This window comes from Papio anubis, chromosome 15 (genome assembly GCF_008728515.1).
Source record: "Papio anubis isolate 15944 chromosome 15, Panubis1.0, whole genome shotgun sequence".
NCBI classification, from domain to species: domain Eukaryota; kingdom Metazoa; phylum Chordata; class Mammalia; order Primates; family Cercopithecidae; genus Papio; species Papio anubis.
The window spans coordinates 76,771,174-76,785,979 of NC_044990.1; the positions used below are offsets into that span (position 1 = coordinate 76,771,174).

The window sequence follows — 14,806 nt, forward strand, 5'->3', positions numbered from 1 at the left end:
CTAATAGTAATAGCTTCATCTGTTGAAAATGACGTCAAAGTTAGTTTTCCCTCCATCTTTCTTTATAATGAAAACACTTTTTATAGTGCTTGGCTTTTTCTACCCTCCCCACACCCACCCAGTTTACCAGTCCATTTTGTAGATTGTCAGTATTTTCAGATATGCTTTTTTCCCATTTTTTTAATTGTGGTAAAATATACATAATATAACTTTACCATTTTAACCATTCTAAGTGTACAGTTCAGTGGTATTAAGTATGTTTATGTTGTTGCTCAGCCATCCCCACCTCTCCAAAACTTTTTCATCTTCCCAAACTGCAACTGTGTCCCCATTAAACACTAACTCCCCACTCCCCCTCCCTTACCTCCAGCCCCCACAACCACCATTCTCCTTTCTGTGTCTATTGGATATGATTGTTGTACTTTTGTTGTACGCCTGTTTGTAAAGGTCTTTTCCATATTCATCTGAGCTTTCCAGCTTTTCAAAGGAGAATACATTCCAAGTATCTGGTTAGAACTCTGACCTCTTTGCAGAACACAAAGCTGGAGCTGAAGCCCACCCCTACCCCCCCCCCACTCACTCCCATGGTTAACAATATTAAATCTGAAAAGTACATTTTTAAAAAAGAATGACAAGTAAAAATGTTTGGGAAGTTTTCTGGAAACTAAGGAACTAAGAATTCTTAAAGGATCCGGAAAGCTGCGTTTTCAAACTTGAGTTTGATTCGTGGATTTTTAACTTAAAAGCCTTTTGCATAAAACATTAAAGTCCCCTTTATGGGGGACTTTTCTTAAGGGGTAAGAAAATCTTCCCATTCTCCTAACTATTTGAAAAAAAAAGGTTAAAAAATATTTTCTGTAGAAAGTGTCTGTAAACAGATTAATTTTTCTTTCACGTAAGATTGGCTCTTGGGGAAAAGCTGTGTTTCAGAGACAAGGTTGAAGAACTTTGCGTGCATAAGATGGAAGATGACAGTGGGAAACACAGGTGTCATTTGGTGGTTTTGTTTTACAAAGTCTTCACCTTTCTGCTGAGTCATGGGACTAAGTTCAACACAATTTCTACTTTCCGCCTTCCTTTGCAATAATAGTTTTGGAAGCCAGGTATTAGTATATGATATCAGGTGTGTTTTCTAAAGATTCAGGTTCAGTGGGCTGAATGCACTTTCGTGACTTCATTAGACCACCGAGCCCAAGGAGAAAGCGCCAATCTTACTAGACACGAGGAAAAAGACACGTCTTTTGCTCTTGCTGGAAGTGGTGTCCTCCTTTCTACAAGCAGTCATTATCTGGTTTATACTTGCCTTGTTCAGTTTTTGTGTGATATTTTATTCTCTGCCTAATAGATATGAAAGTATCAAGGTGTGAAGCATGATTTTTTAATTTAGATAAATTTTAGAATTTTTTATTCATCTATTTCTAAAAGGGATGAAAAGACAATGAATTGGTCAAGATCAGGAGATGACAAACCTAGCACTATGAAGAGCTGGATTCTCCCCTAAATGTTTTTGTTTCTGTTGCTTGCTTCATACCGGGTTTGTAAGACAGCAGTAGAAACCCCCCACACGTACACACACACACACACACACACACACACACACACACACACACACTCTCTGTCTCTCTGTCTGTCTGTCTTTGCAGAGTTTTGGAATGAAAGAAGGAGGGAGTTGTGTACTAATGATGCGGTGGGTGTGTCACTGCTCCGTTGCAGTGAGGGAGCTGAAAGCGCCCATTCTCTTCACGGCCTGGAGTCGGGGACTCTGAAACCTAATCTGAAGTGTGTTTAACAAGGGTTCTGAACGCTGGGACTTAGTGCCAAGGGGAACAAGGAGACAGTGTGTCCTCAGGGGCAGTGTGGCCGCCCCTAGAGCCACAGCAAGCAGGAAGAATCGCAGCGTTTGTGGGCAGAACCGATGGGCAGGCCTAAACATTTAGCTACTTTGCCCCAGAATGAAAGCCTGTTCCAGCTCCCCAGGGTTTGGATTTAAAGTTTTAGTTCCTGTCAGTGGTGATCACAGTTTCCAGATGAGGGGGCCATCCGGTCTGCTGTTCAGCTTTTGAGTCACTTAATTTTTCCTCCTCCACATCATCATCATCATCATCACAAATACCCATTAGAGCTCACCTAGTCTGGATGCTGTTCTAAGGGCATGCTATGTATACTAAGTTGCTGAATCCTTACAGTGACCCAATGAAGTGGTTCAATCTTTACGTTCATTTTATGTAAGAGGAAACTGAGGCACAAGAAGTAGCTTGCCTCCACTGGGTGTGACCTTGGGCATTCCATTGTCCTCCAGCCTGGAAAGTCCCAGTAGATACAGCAGAGCTGAGGTGCAGGTGTGCAGGTGCACCGATCCCTTCTACCCACAGGGTAAAGCCCCAGAGCATTGCATATGGTCTCAAGTGTCCAGACTTACACAAATGTTACTGCCGATGTCTGGAAAGTGAAAAAGGTAGGAACGCTGTTCTGGCTTCTAACATACTTTTAATATGGACAAGAGGCAGGAGGGCAGGGTCCCTGGCAAAGGCTCTACCCTCAAGCCTGGACCCACAGCCCTAATAGAACAGGCATTCCTGTTTTTGTGCCCAAGTGTTGCTTTTTGGCCCACCCTACCCCCCATCCTGTGCCCACGTAAACCCCAAACCTCAGCTGGCAGAGCGACAAGCAGCTGAACATTGAGAGGAGAAGAAGCAACTGAGTGTCGGAGACTACAGATAGATGCAACTTAACTTCAGACATCACGACTTTGGAGAGCAATCCTGCTGGAGATGGCCTGGCTTCAGGGAAGGATCACCTTCTTCCCGCACCATCCCCTTTTCAGTTCCCCTTCCACTGAGAGCCACTTCCACCACCTAATAAAACCTCCGCATTCACTACCCTTCAAGTCCCTGTGACCTGATTCTTCCGGGATGCTGGACAAGAACTTGGGTACCAAGAGGGCAGGGTGTAAAAGGCTGTCACCCTGACTCTCCACTGAGCTGGTTAACACTTGGACATCCTTGGCCAGGCACGGTGGCTCACGCCTGTAATCTCAGCCCTTTGGGAGGCTGAGGCGGGAGGATCACAAGGTCAGGAGATCGAGACCATCCTGGCTAACACGGTGAAACCCCATCTCTACTAAAAATAAAAAAACTTAGCCGGGCGCGGTGGCAGGTGCCTGTAGTCCCAGCTACTCAGGAGGCTGAGGCGGGAGAGTGGCATGAACCCAGGAGGCAGAGCTTGCAGTGAGCCAAGATCGCGCCACTGCACTCCAGCCTGGGCGACAGGATGAGACTCCATCTCAAAAAAAAAAAAAAAAAGGAAAAAACAAAACACTTGGACATCCTTACATGGCAACTGCTAAAAGAGCATTGACACCACTAGAGACTACCATGGGACCGGAGCCCAAAAGCTGCTTGCCTTGGCCCCAGCACCAACTCGCAAGAAATTTGAGCCTGGTGGCTGAGTAAGCAAGCCACAACCCTGTGACAGGTCCCCTGAAGGGGTCCAGGGAATTCTCCTGTTTCATTAAGCCCTGAGCCATTCTGATTTTCTCTCTCATAACCTCTACAATTTTCCTTTCGTTCCTTGACTTTCAGATTTCCCAGTAATTTGCCCTGAGATGAACTTTACTCATTCATTCTGTGAGGTACTCTCTGGCCCTTTTCAATCTGAAAGGTTCTGGAAATTTTTCTCATCTTATTCTTGCCTAATTTCCTTTCCTTTGGGGTCTCTCTGTCTGGAAGTCATGTTACTCAGATGTTGAAGCTCTTGACTTGTGGCTCTAAATGTCTTATATCCTTTCTTCTTTCTCATCTCTTTGCCTTCAAGTCTAGCTTCTAGGGGAGTTCTCAACTTTAAAGTCTTTGAGTGACATTTTTATTTCTCTTATTTTTTTTTATTTCTAAGAGCTCTTTCTTGTTATTCAAATGTTCCTATTTATAACTTTCTGTGTTTTAACTTATAAACTCTTAGCTATATCTGGGTACAAATTATAGTATTTCTAAAAGTTTTCCCCTCTTCGTGCATTATTGGAAGTACCTGGCATCTCCCATGTCTGACCTTTTGGGACACTCTGTGTAATGTGACCGCCTCCTGTTGCTGACTCTTCCTCCTCTCGTCTGTAACTAGATTTCTCCTTTCTTCTTGGTCACCTTTCACAATTTGGGGGAACTCTGTCCCCTCCTGTCTCCTCTTTCATTTGCTCTGTTTTCCATGAATTTATTCCTTTCCCTGTTTTAATTATTATTATTATTATTAATTTTTTTGAGACAGGGTCTTACTTTGTCCAGGCTGGAGTGAAGTGGCATGATAATAGCACTGCAGCCTCCAACTCTCAGGCTCAGGCCATCCTCCCACCTCAGCCCCTGAGTAGCTGAGACCATTATGCCCAACTGATTTTATTTTTGTAGAGATGAGGTCTCACTATGTGTCACAGGCTAGTCTCAATCTCCTGACCTCAAGTGATCCTCCCACCTTGGCCTCCTAAAATGCTGGGATTATAGACGTGAGCCACCGTGCCGTTTCCTTTTTAATTCTTTCACTGTTGTTGCAGTGGGCTTTCCGGATGCAGTGGAGATAAGCTCCTGTGTTCAGCCTGCCACATTTAGCCACAACCGACATTTGTCTCCTGGTTTGTATTAAGCCCTGTCTGGCAGTGGCCTTGTGCTAATCTTTCGAGGAAAAATATGCATTTCCAGACAGATAGGCGAGTTCCTGTAGAATTTCTCAAACTGCTCTCATTGACAGATTTTCACACGAGCCTGGGAGCTAGGGAAGGGCTGGGCTGAGGTAGAGGCTGTCCTTGGTGGGCAGCTGGGACTTTGTGTGATTCTGGGCCTGGCATCTGACCCCTCCCACCTCACCAGGCTGTAGGGGGAGGCTCTCAAAAGAGAAAATATTTTGTAAAGAGAATTGAAAATATTTCAATTGAAAATATTTCTATTGTGGAGTACTGTTCACACCTACAGCAACAGCAATCGAAAGAAGAATGCCTTTTAGCAGTGAGAAAAATAGATCATCTCCCTTAATGAGTCTACTATTTGCTGAGTATATTTGAAGATCAAGATAGAGAAATTTTGAAGGCCATAATTTTTGTATGGTTCTAAATTCACTAACAGGGTTATTACTTCACTGTAATCTGTTTATTCAGAAAGAAAACTGCTCAACCCAACTGCATTGTTCCTGCATGCCGTGGCAAAGGAACAGGTGATGAGGCCGTCCCTAAGGCAGCTTTTACTTTCTAGGGCTGCCACAACAAAATACTACAAACCAAGTGGCCAACAACAGCAGAAATGTATTCTCTCACTGTTTTGGAGGCAAGAAGTCAGAGATGAAGGGGTCATGAGGGCTGTGCCTCCTCGGAGACTCTGAGTAGACTCCTTCCCGGCTTCTTTTGGCTTTTAGGGTGGCCAGTGGTCCCTGGTGTCCCTTGGCTAGCAGCTGCCTGCCTCTGATCTCTACTTGCTAATTTTTTTAAAAAAGTTATAGAGATGGGGGTCTCACTATATTGCCCAGGCTGGTCTCATAAGTGATCCTCAAAGTGCTGGGGTTATAGGTGTGAGCCATCGCACCTAGCCCAGGTTTGGTATCTTTTACTGTGGATGCATCTCTGGCTTGATATTAGCCTCGGATGGAAATCAGAGTGAGAAACCCCAGAGGCAGCCAGCCTGGCCTCAGAGGACCCCGTGTCATTGATAGTATCTCATCCATGTGTCTGGCACTTGGCTACTCAAACCTGGTCCTTGCCCCAGCAGCAGCACTCTTTGGAAGTTTATTAGAAAAACAGATCCTGGGGCCTCTGGAATCAGCATCTGCAGCTTATCAGTGTCTGAAGGAGACCCACGAGCACATTTGATTGGAAGAGCGTAGCTCTGTGTCACCTCCAGCTGAATTCCAAGGTGACTGCAGGCAGCGACCCTCTGGGGACTCTGCCCCAGGGACTTAGCCCCGTGGCACGCTGCTGTGCTAATGAGCTCCACTTGGGATTTTGCAGGCACACACCTTTGGGGTTGGGAAGTGGGACCTCCTTCCAGTGTCAACTCATCCTCTGTCATTCAGTCTGTAAATTTCCATTTCCCTTCACCATCACAGTGGCAGCAATAATAAAGAATGTGTGTCATGTGCCAGGCCTTTTGCTAGGTACTTTGTGGTCATGGTTTCATTGAATTCTCACATTAGTCTTAAAAGGGAGATAATAATAGCATAAAATAGCATCTCTAGCCCTTTCATGACTCGTGTGCTGTGGACTAAATTGTACTCCCCACCCTAATTAATTTCTTGATGCGCTACCTACCATGTGACCGTATTTGGAGTAAGGAAGTACAGTAATTAAGGTAAAATAAGGTCATGAGGATGGAGCTCTGATCTGATAGAACTAGTGACCTTTGGAGAAGAGATACCAGAGAGCTCTCACTTGCTGTCACTCAGCCATGTGAGGACACAATGAGAAGGTAGCCATCTGCAAGCCAGGCAGGGAGCACTCAGAGAACCTGATCAGCTCATACCTTGAGTGTAGACTTCACACCCTCCAGAACTGTGAAAACATCAATTTCTGTTGTTTAAGCCACCCAGTGCATAGTGTTTGGTTATGTCCACCTGGGCAGACTAAGTCATCATGTTTCCATCTGTGTTTACCTAGCAAACTCCTACTCATCCTTCAAGACCCATTCAAATGGGCTACTTCTAAAACACATTAGGTACTCCACTCTCAAAGAACACCACCATCAGGGAGAATAGCCAGTTGCTCTATTCTCTGACTTTCTATGGCTTTTTGCTAGTTCCTCTAATGTGCCACTTACCATGTACTCCAATTTAGCTGGTTATTTTTGTACATCATCGATGGAATTAGTCCATTTTCACTCTGCGAGTAAAGACATACTTGAGACTGGGTAATTTATACAGGAAAGGGGCTTAATGGACCCACAGTTCCACATGGCTGGGGAGGCCTTACAATCATGGCAGAAGGCAAGGAGGAGCAAGTCATGTCTTACATGGATGGCAGCAGGCAAAGAGAGAGCTTGTGCAGAAAAACTTCTCCTTATAAAACCATCAGACCTGGTGAGACTTACTATCACGAGAACAGCATGGGAAAGACCTGCTCCCATGATTCAGTCACCTCCCACAGGGTTCCTCCCACAGCACATGGGAACTGTAGGAGCTACTATTCAAGATGAGATTTGGGTGGGGACACAGCCAAACCGTATCACTGACCCAAAGAGAGATGCTCATCTTCTTGCTTTCCTTTCTCTCTGCTTAACATAATGACTGCACACTGCAACTTGCTCGATAAATATACCCCAGCCCCCTCAAGCCGTCATAGTTATTAATACGTCTGCCCACCTGGTCAAAATCTACCAAAAGGCTATAGGAAAATCTGTGACGTTGTGATTGGGTAGAGGGTTGATGGATTATGGGATTTTGAACAATATTCTGATAGGTATCAGTCATAGGGAGAAGGGCACAAGGCCTTCGATAGCAGCCATTCCCTTCTGCTGAGTGAGAGCATGCCTTGGTTGTCATAGTTACACTAATCCCAAAACAGCAAAAATAAAACACTTCCCGAAATGGCTCTCTGTAACGCCAGGAGATGCAAACCTTGTAAACCTGGTCAAACATTATCGAGTTCTGTCTATGAGATAATTTCCACAAGGCAGTACTTTAGCTTTCTCAGGTAGGGAATTAATTGATTTAGACGATTTAATGTGGTAGGGAGAGGGAGAGGGAGAATATACTCCCAGCCTACAGAAGGAATGGTGTCTTTATTCTTTTAGAAAAGAAAACAAAAAATACTCCTGTTTAAAACTTTGTTATAGAAATAACCTGAAGACATAGAAATGTTGTTGTTGTTTTTGTTTTTTGTTTGTTTGTTTGTTTGTTTTGAGACGGGGAGTCTTGCTCTGTCGCCCAGGCTGGAGTGCAGTTGCATAATCTTGGCTCACTGCAACCTCTGCCTCCCAGGTTCAAGCAATTCTCCTGCTTTAGCCTCCCAAGTAGCTGGGACTGTACAAGCAGCGCGCGCCATCCTGCCCAGATAATTCTTTTGTATTTTTAGTAGAGATGGGGTTTCGCCATGTTGGCCAGACTGGTCTCGAACTCCTGACCTCAGGTAATTTACCTGCCTTGGCCTCCCAAAGTGCTGGGATTACATGTGTGAGCCACCGTGCCTGGCCTAGAAATGTTTTAAAGTCACAATAAACTGGAGCAACTTTGAGTCACAATTTGTAATAGCTTGAAGCGCCGTGTGAACATGCGTGCTGTTTAGTATTCAGTGCATAGTTGCCAGGCTTTCCCCACGAATGTAAACCTCCTCCTAAATTTAATGTTATAGGCTCCAGTGAAAAGCCAATTGAGGACGGAGAAGGCAACAGGGACACAGAGTGTGGAGCCAGCCAACTGGTTTGTGCACTAGATTAAAATTCAGCTGCCTTTTGGAGCATCATTTTAAAAACAAGGGACAAAAATTTGATTATGTAGTTCACGAATTGCTGGTTTGTTATCCAAAATAGAACATTAGAATGAATATTTGGCCTCTTATAAGGAGAACACTTCAGGAATATTATGATCGAGACTGGTAGTGAACGGGGTGGTTTCTTAGAGCTGATGGGAGCCTTAGAGGTCTGCCCCCACCCCCAGCACAAACCCTTGAGGACATCATAAACAGTCATTTGGGCCAGGTACAGTGGCTGACACCTATAATCCTAGCACTTTGGGAGGCCGAGGCAGGATGATCGCCTGAGCTCAGGAGTTTGAGACCAGCCTGGGCAACATAGCAAGACCTCGTCTCTACTAAAAATAAAATATTAGCCAGACGCGGTGGTGCACTCCTATAGTCCCAGCTTCTTGGGAGGCTGAGGTGGGAAGATTGAGCACAGAGATTGAGGTTGCAGTGAGCTACAATGGTGCCACTGCACTCCAGCCAAGGTGACGCAATACGCTGTCTCCAAAAAAAGCTTGAATAACAGAAATAATTTTTTTCAAAAACAACAAAACATTCATTTGTCATCAGATCCCTTTCATATTAAACCATTACTCACATATATAGGTTTTCAAATGATGCCTAGATAAGTGGGTTTTCCTTCCTTGTATATAATAGTCTGTGTCGCTGTGTGTGTGTATGTGTGTGTGTGTGTGTGTGTGTGTATGTGTGTGTGTGTTGAAGTAAGTTAACCTTTAAAAAAATACTTTTACTGATGAATTTTCTACAGGGCCTTTTTTCTTGAGTTCTGTCAGTTTAATCTGTGCTGTTTCCACCTTTTCCCCCATTCAAGCTTTACTGACTTGTTTACAGGTTTGGTTTTTTAGTTAATAAAAGGCTAGTGGATTTGTGGCTCTTGAATCTCATCGCTGGCTTTCAGTACAAAGCCTGCCCCAAATGCATAATTTGCCATTATTTCCAAAGATGTTCAGTTTATTCCTTTTTTGCCAAACATATAAAAAAAAGCTCTTTGTGTAAAGAAATATTAGCAAATATTTAGTGCATACACGTGCATATTCACCCATTTTCCTCATGTGATTAGATGCTACCCCATAATATTTTTCTAAGATCTCATGTAAAGAAAATAGATTCTTTATTTTCTTATTTTTAAAAGTAGTGTTAACAGATTGCATTGTGAATAACTGTTTTCAGTTGTTTATAGATGTGAGCCCCATTCCTCAACTACTTTTTCTCCCGTCTGCATTTTTTAAATTGTGGTGAAACACCTGTAACAAAATTTACTGTTTTTACATGTGTAGTTCAGGGGCATTAAGTACATTCACTCAGGGGCACTAAGTACATTAAGTCCATTCACACTGTTGTGCAATTATCACCACCATCCATCTCCAGAACTCTTCTTACCTTGCAAAACTGAAGCTCTGATCCCGGTAATCACTGACTCCCCGTTCCCCCTCCCCAAAGCCCCTGGCAACCCCCCCCATTCTACTTTCTGTCTCTGAATTTGCCTGCTGTAGGTACCTCATTGAAGTGGAATCATCCAATATTTGTCCTTTGATTACTGGCTCATTTCACTTAGAATAGTGTCCGTAAGTTTCATTTATGGTGTATCGTGTTCCTGAATCTTGTTTTCTTTTTTCCTGAAGGCTGCATCGTCCTCCACTGTGTGTAATTGTCCTCCTCATACTGTTGATCCACTCATTCAGCAGTGTACACCTGGATGGCTTCTAGCTTTTGGCTATTGTGAATAATTCTTCTGTGAACATGGATTTACGAAACCCTGCTTTCAGTTATTTTCGTTGTATATTCAGAAGTGGGATTGCTGTATCGTAGGATAAGACTATTTTCATTATTTTGAGAAACTGCCATACTGTTTTACCATAGTGGCTGCACCATTTTGCATTCTGGGATGTGACGTGGAACAGAATGCGCTTCAGAGTGAAGTTCAAAATCTCACTGGGAAGTACAGAGAAATTATGCTGCAGGCTGATGAAGTAAAAGTATTATAGGAACAAAAGGAAGAATCATTTTCTTAATGAAATACAAGCTGTTTCTCTGCCTCTCTTCTCCGAGAAGCTTCCTCAGAAGCAGGCTTTAACCTGGTGTGCGTTGACACACTTAGATAGTTCAGGACCAAGTCCTAAAAGAAAGGGAGAGGAAGTCCTTGACCATCAGGGTATCTTTATGTCTGGAAGTGCTTTAGGCTCAGCTGCCCGGTACACATTGGGGTGTTAATGCACAGTTCATGTAGCATATTTGTATTTGTCCATTCTCACAGTGCTGTAAAGAACCTCCTGAGATTGGGTAATTCATGTAGAAAAGAGGTTTACTTGACTCACAGTTCTACAGGCTGTTCAGGAAGTGTGGCTGGGAGACCTCAGGAAACTTACAATCATGGCAGAAGGTGAAGGAGAATAAGCATGTTTTACCATGGTGAGCAGGAGAGAGAGAGAGAATAAAGAGGGAGGTGCCACACACTTTTAAACCATCAGATCTCATGAGAACGCCTCACTGTCGGAGAACAGCAAGGGGGAAATCTGCCCCCATGATCCAGCTACCTCCCACCAGGTCCCTCTCTCAACACTGGGAATTACAATTCAACATGAGATTTGGGTGGGGACACAGAGCCAAACCATATCACCATTGTAGTGCCATTTACCCATGCCATTGTCATGTAGTGGGTGCATTTAAGCCCTTGTAAATTCTAGTGATGTTACATACAGGAGTGTCCTTACAACCATAGATATAGCCAGCATTCACAGGGGAATTCGTATAATGCTTTATGGACATCTATTTTACAGATGAATTTTAGAAGCTATAAAGATATTATTGAAATGATAAGTTGACATCGCCCTATGAAAAATTTGGTGCCAAAGAAAAGTCATTTTCTATAAACATTTGCATAAGATAATAAATTTTAACAATTTTAAGGATCGACTTGCCATTTATTAGCTAGATCCTAAGTCTCTACTGCAAACCCGTGACAAGCAGCTAGTTAATCATCATTGCTTCACTTATGTCTGACAGGCCCTAAGGAGTGTGCAGTGCTGCGGCAGCAAGGCTGCGGGTTCTAGGACTCAACACGCCCTCATATTATCACCAAAAGCACTCCAAACATGCACAGAAACCGCTGCTGACTCCATGAAGTACCCAGTGTAGAGGCTAACTCTCCCTCTCCCCTCTTCTAAAGTGCTCAGTTTAACACCATGTGCATAAAGACATCCATTATATATTAGTTTTTTTTTTTAAACTTTTTAAGATTTCTAGTATTGAATTGTTAAGTCTCATTTCCTAGACTCTGTAAATCTAGATGAAGTTGTCAAATTCCCTTAGTTCCAGGAATTCTTTGGGAAACGTGAGTGCTTGCCAGCTGGTCAGATGATTGGTGGTTTATTTTCATCACAAATAGGAAATGTTAAGAGTTATGAGAACGAAAGTTTTGAAGCTGGAATGTGTTTTTCCTTTAAAAGAAAATCTTACAGTATGGGAATTCTTTCTCAAGTTCTTATTCTTGGGTCCATTTTTATGACATTCTTTTTTTTCCAGGCTGGAGTGCAGTGGTGTGATCTCAGCTCACTGCAACCTCCGCCTCCTGGGTTCAAGCAATTCTCCTGCCTCAGCCTCCTGAGTAGCTGGGATTACAGGCGCCCGCCACCATACCTGGCTAATTTTTGTATTTTTAGTAGAGATGGAGTTTCACCATGTTGGCCAGGCTGGTCTCGAACTCCTGACCTCAAATCATCCACCCGCCTCAGCCTCCCAAAGTGCTGGGATTACAGGCATGAGCCACCGTGCCTAGCCTATAGTGTTCTTATTAATGTCTGCAGATGTTATTGGAGTGAGAGGTGGAGCCCGAATAAGCTGCTGTGCATAAGTTAACCATGCAGCTCTTGGCAGCTGGTGTGGGGACTCAGACCCAAGATTAGGGACTGGAATGGAGCAGCTCATCGCTCCCTACATCAGCCGAGCTGGGAAAAGCTAGTCTGACCCTGTGCGTCGGAAACAGGGCACACTGCTGTAGCAAAGTGGTGGAAGGTAAGATTGGTGACCTGTGTTCCACTGTGCTCTCCTGACTGTTTCCTCTGGATAAGCCGCCTGCAGAAGAGGAGAGCTTGGCAGGCAACAATGGGGGTTCCACACAATCACATGTGACTCCTGACATTCCTGCAGGTGACATGACTCTGCCAATGTCAGGCGTTTAAGATCTAGAGCCTGGCGAGTTTGGGATCATCTGTGGAGAATGTGTATCTTCTGGATTGCAGTGAGCGCTAGTGTGGGGGTGTAAAGTGGTATCTGTTTAAAAAAAGTGCTTAATGTTGAACATCAAGCAGCATCTTTCTTGGCTTCTCTGTTCATGCTGGTACAGACTCATGAACGTGCCCATCCGTGTACTTGGTGGGCTTTGACTCCTGGTCTCACTCAGTCTCCTGGGTTACTAATTGGTTCCTAAAATGCTCTGTTCTCAGGGAAGAGGTGAGAAGTATAAAACAAGTAACTGGGCTGAGTGCAGTGGCTCACACCTATAATCCCAGCACTTTGGGAGGCTGAGGTGGGCTGATAATGAGGTCAGGCTGATAACTGTGAATGGCAATGTCATTAAAGCATTTGTCTCCCAAGATTTGATCTATATGGTGGAATTGATCCATTTTACTATTAGTCACTGGGAATGTACATAATGAAGATAAACTGAGGCATGTGATTCTAAGCTCTTTAGGATAGAACGTGGGTTCTTATATATAATATTCCCTTTCCCTATAGATCCAGTATATAGAAAATGCATGAATAGTATTGATTTCAGCAGACAGTGATTGATTGCCAGGTGCTGTGCTAGGCAATAAGAATACAAAAATGAATAAGTGACCTGATATTAATTGGGGACATAGACACATAGATACTAAACCATCTATAATACAGTGGAATGGATACCTTTTATTGATTTGTTCATTCATTTCAACAAAATTGGTTGGTCTTTAGGCATTGTGGATACAGGGATGAAAAAAAATATGGCGTTTCCCTTCAATGTGGGTATAGTCTCGATGAGATACTGCACAGAGTGCTACAGGAATATAGAGAAGAAAACCATCCATGTCATATTTGTGGACAAGGAGAGAGGCACAGGAACAGGGCTTTGACTGTCACAAAAAAGACCTGGGGTCATGAGTTGAAAACTTAATGTCCACATAAAACGTGTCCAGAAATATTTATAACACATGTGTTCATAATTGTCAAAACTGGAAGCAACCAAAATGTCCTTCAGTAGGTGAACAAACTGTATTACATCCAGACAGTGGAATATTATTCCACAGTAAAAATAAACAAACTGGCTGGGTGCGGCGGCTCGTACCTGTAATCCTAGAACTTTGGGAGACTGAGGCAGGTAGATCACCTGAAGTCAGGAGTTCGAGACCAGTCTGGCCAACATGGTGAAACCCCGTCTGTACTAAAAATACAAAAAAATTAGCCGGGCATGGTGGCAGGTGCCTGTAATCCCAGCTACTTAGGAGGCTGAGGCAGGAGAATCGCTTGAACCTGGGAGGCTGAGGTTGTAGTGAGCTGAGATCGCACCATTGCAGTCCAGCCTGGGTGACAAAAGCAAGACTCTGTCTCAATAAATAAATAAGCTACCAAGTCATAAAAAGACATGGAGGGGGCAGGGCACGGCGGCTCATGCCTGTAATCCCAGCACTTTGGGAGGCTGAGGGAGGTGGATCACCTGAGGTTGGGAATTTGAGACCAGCTTGACCAACATGGAGAAACCCCATCTCTACTAAAAATATAAAAGTAGCTTGGCATGGCGGCGCATGCCTGTAATCCCAGCTACTCCAGTGGCTGAGGCAGGAGAATCAGTTGAACCTCGGAGGCGGAGGTTGCAGTGAGCTGAGATTGCACCATTGCACTCGAGCCTGGGCAACAAAAGCAAACTCTGTCTCAAAAAAAAAAAAAAAGACACAGAAGGACCTTACATGCATATTACTGAATGAAAGAAGGCAGTCTGCAAAGGCTACATACTGTATGAGTCCAGCTAGATGACATTCTGGGAAAGGCAAACTATAAAGACAGTAAGATCAGTGGTCGCCAGGGATTAGGAAGGAAGGAGGGAGGGAGGAATAGCTGGAACACAGAGGATTTTTAGTGTGAAATTCATATAGTGCAGTGAAACTATTCTGTATGATACTGTAATGCAGACAGCTCACAACACATTTGTCATAGAACTTTACAGCACACAGAGTGAGCCTTATGTGAGCTATGGAGCGTGAATGATAATACTTTGTCAATATTGGCTCCCCAACAGTAGCAAATCTCTACCACTAATGTTAATAACAGAGGACACTGTGTGGTGGGAAGAAGTTTTTGCTCAACTTTTTGTTAACCTAAAATTACTCTAAAAAA

At 43.7% G+C, this 14,806-nt stretch overlaps 1 protein-coding gene across 2 annotated transcripts in view; it reads left to right on the forward strand.

Moving 5' to 3' along the window:
- The window catches only part of FARP1 (FERM, ARH/RhoGEF and pleckstrin domain protein 1), a 303,375-nt gene that overhangs the window by 181,111 nt on the left and 107,458 nt on the right, over window positions 1-14,806 (forward strand). The window lies entirely within an intron of this gene.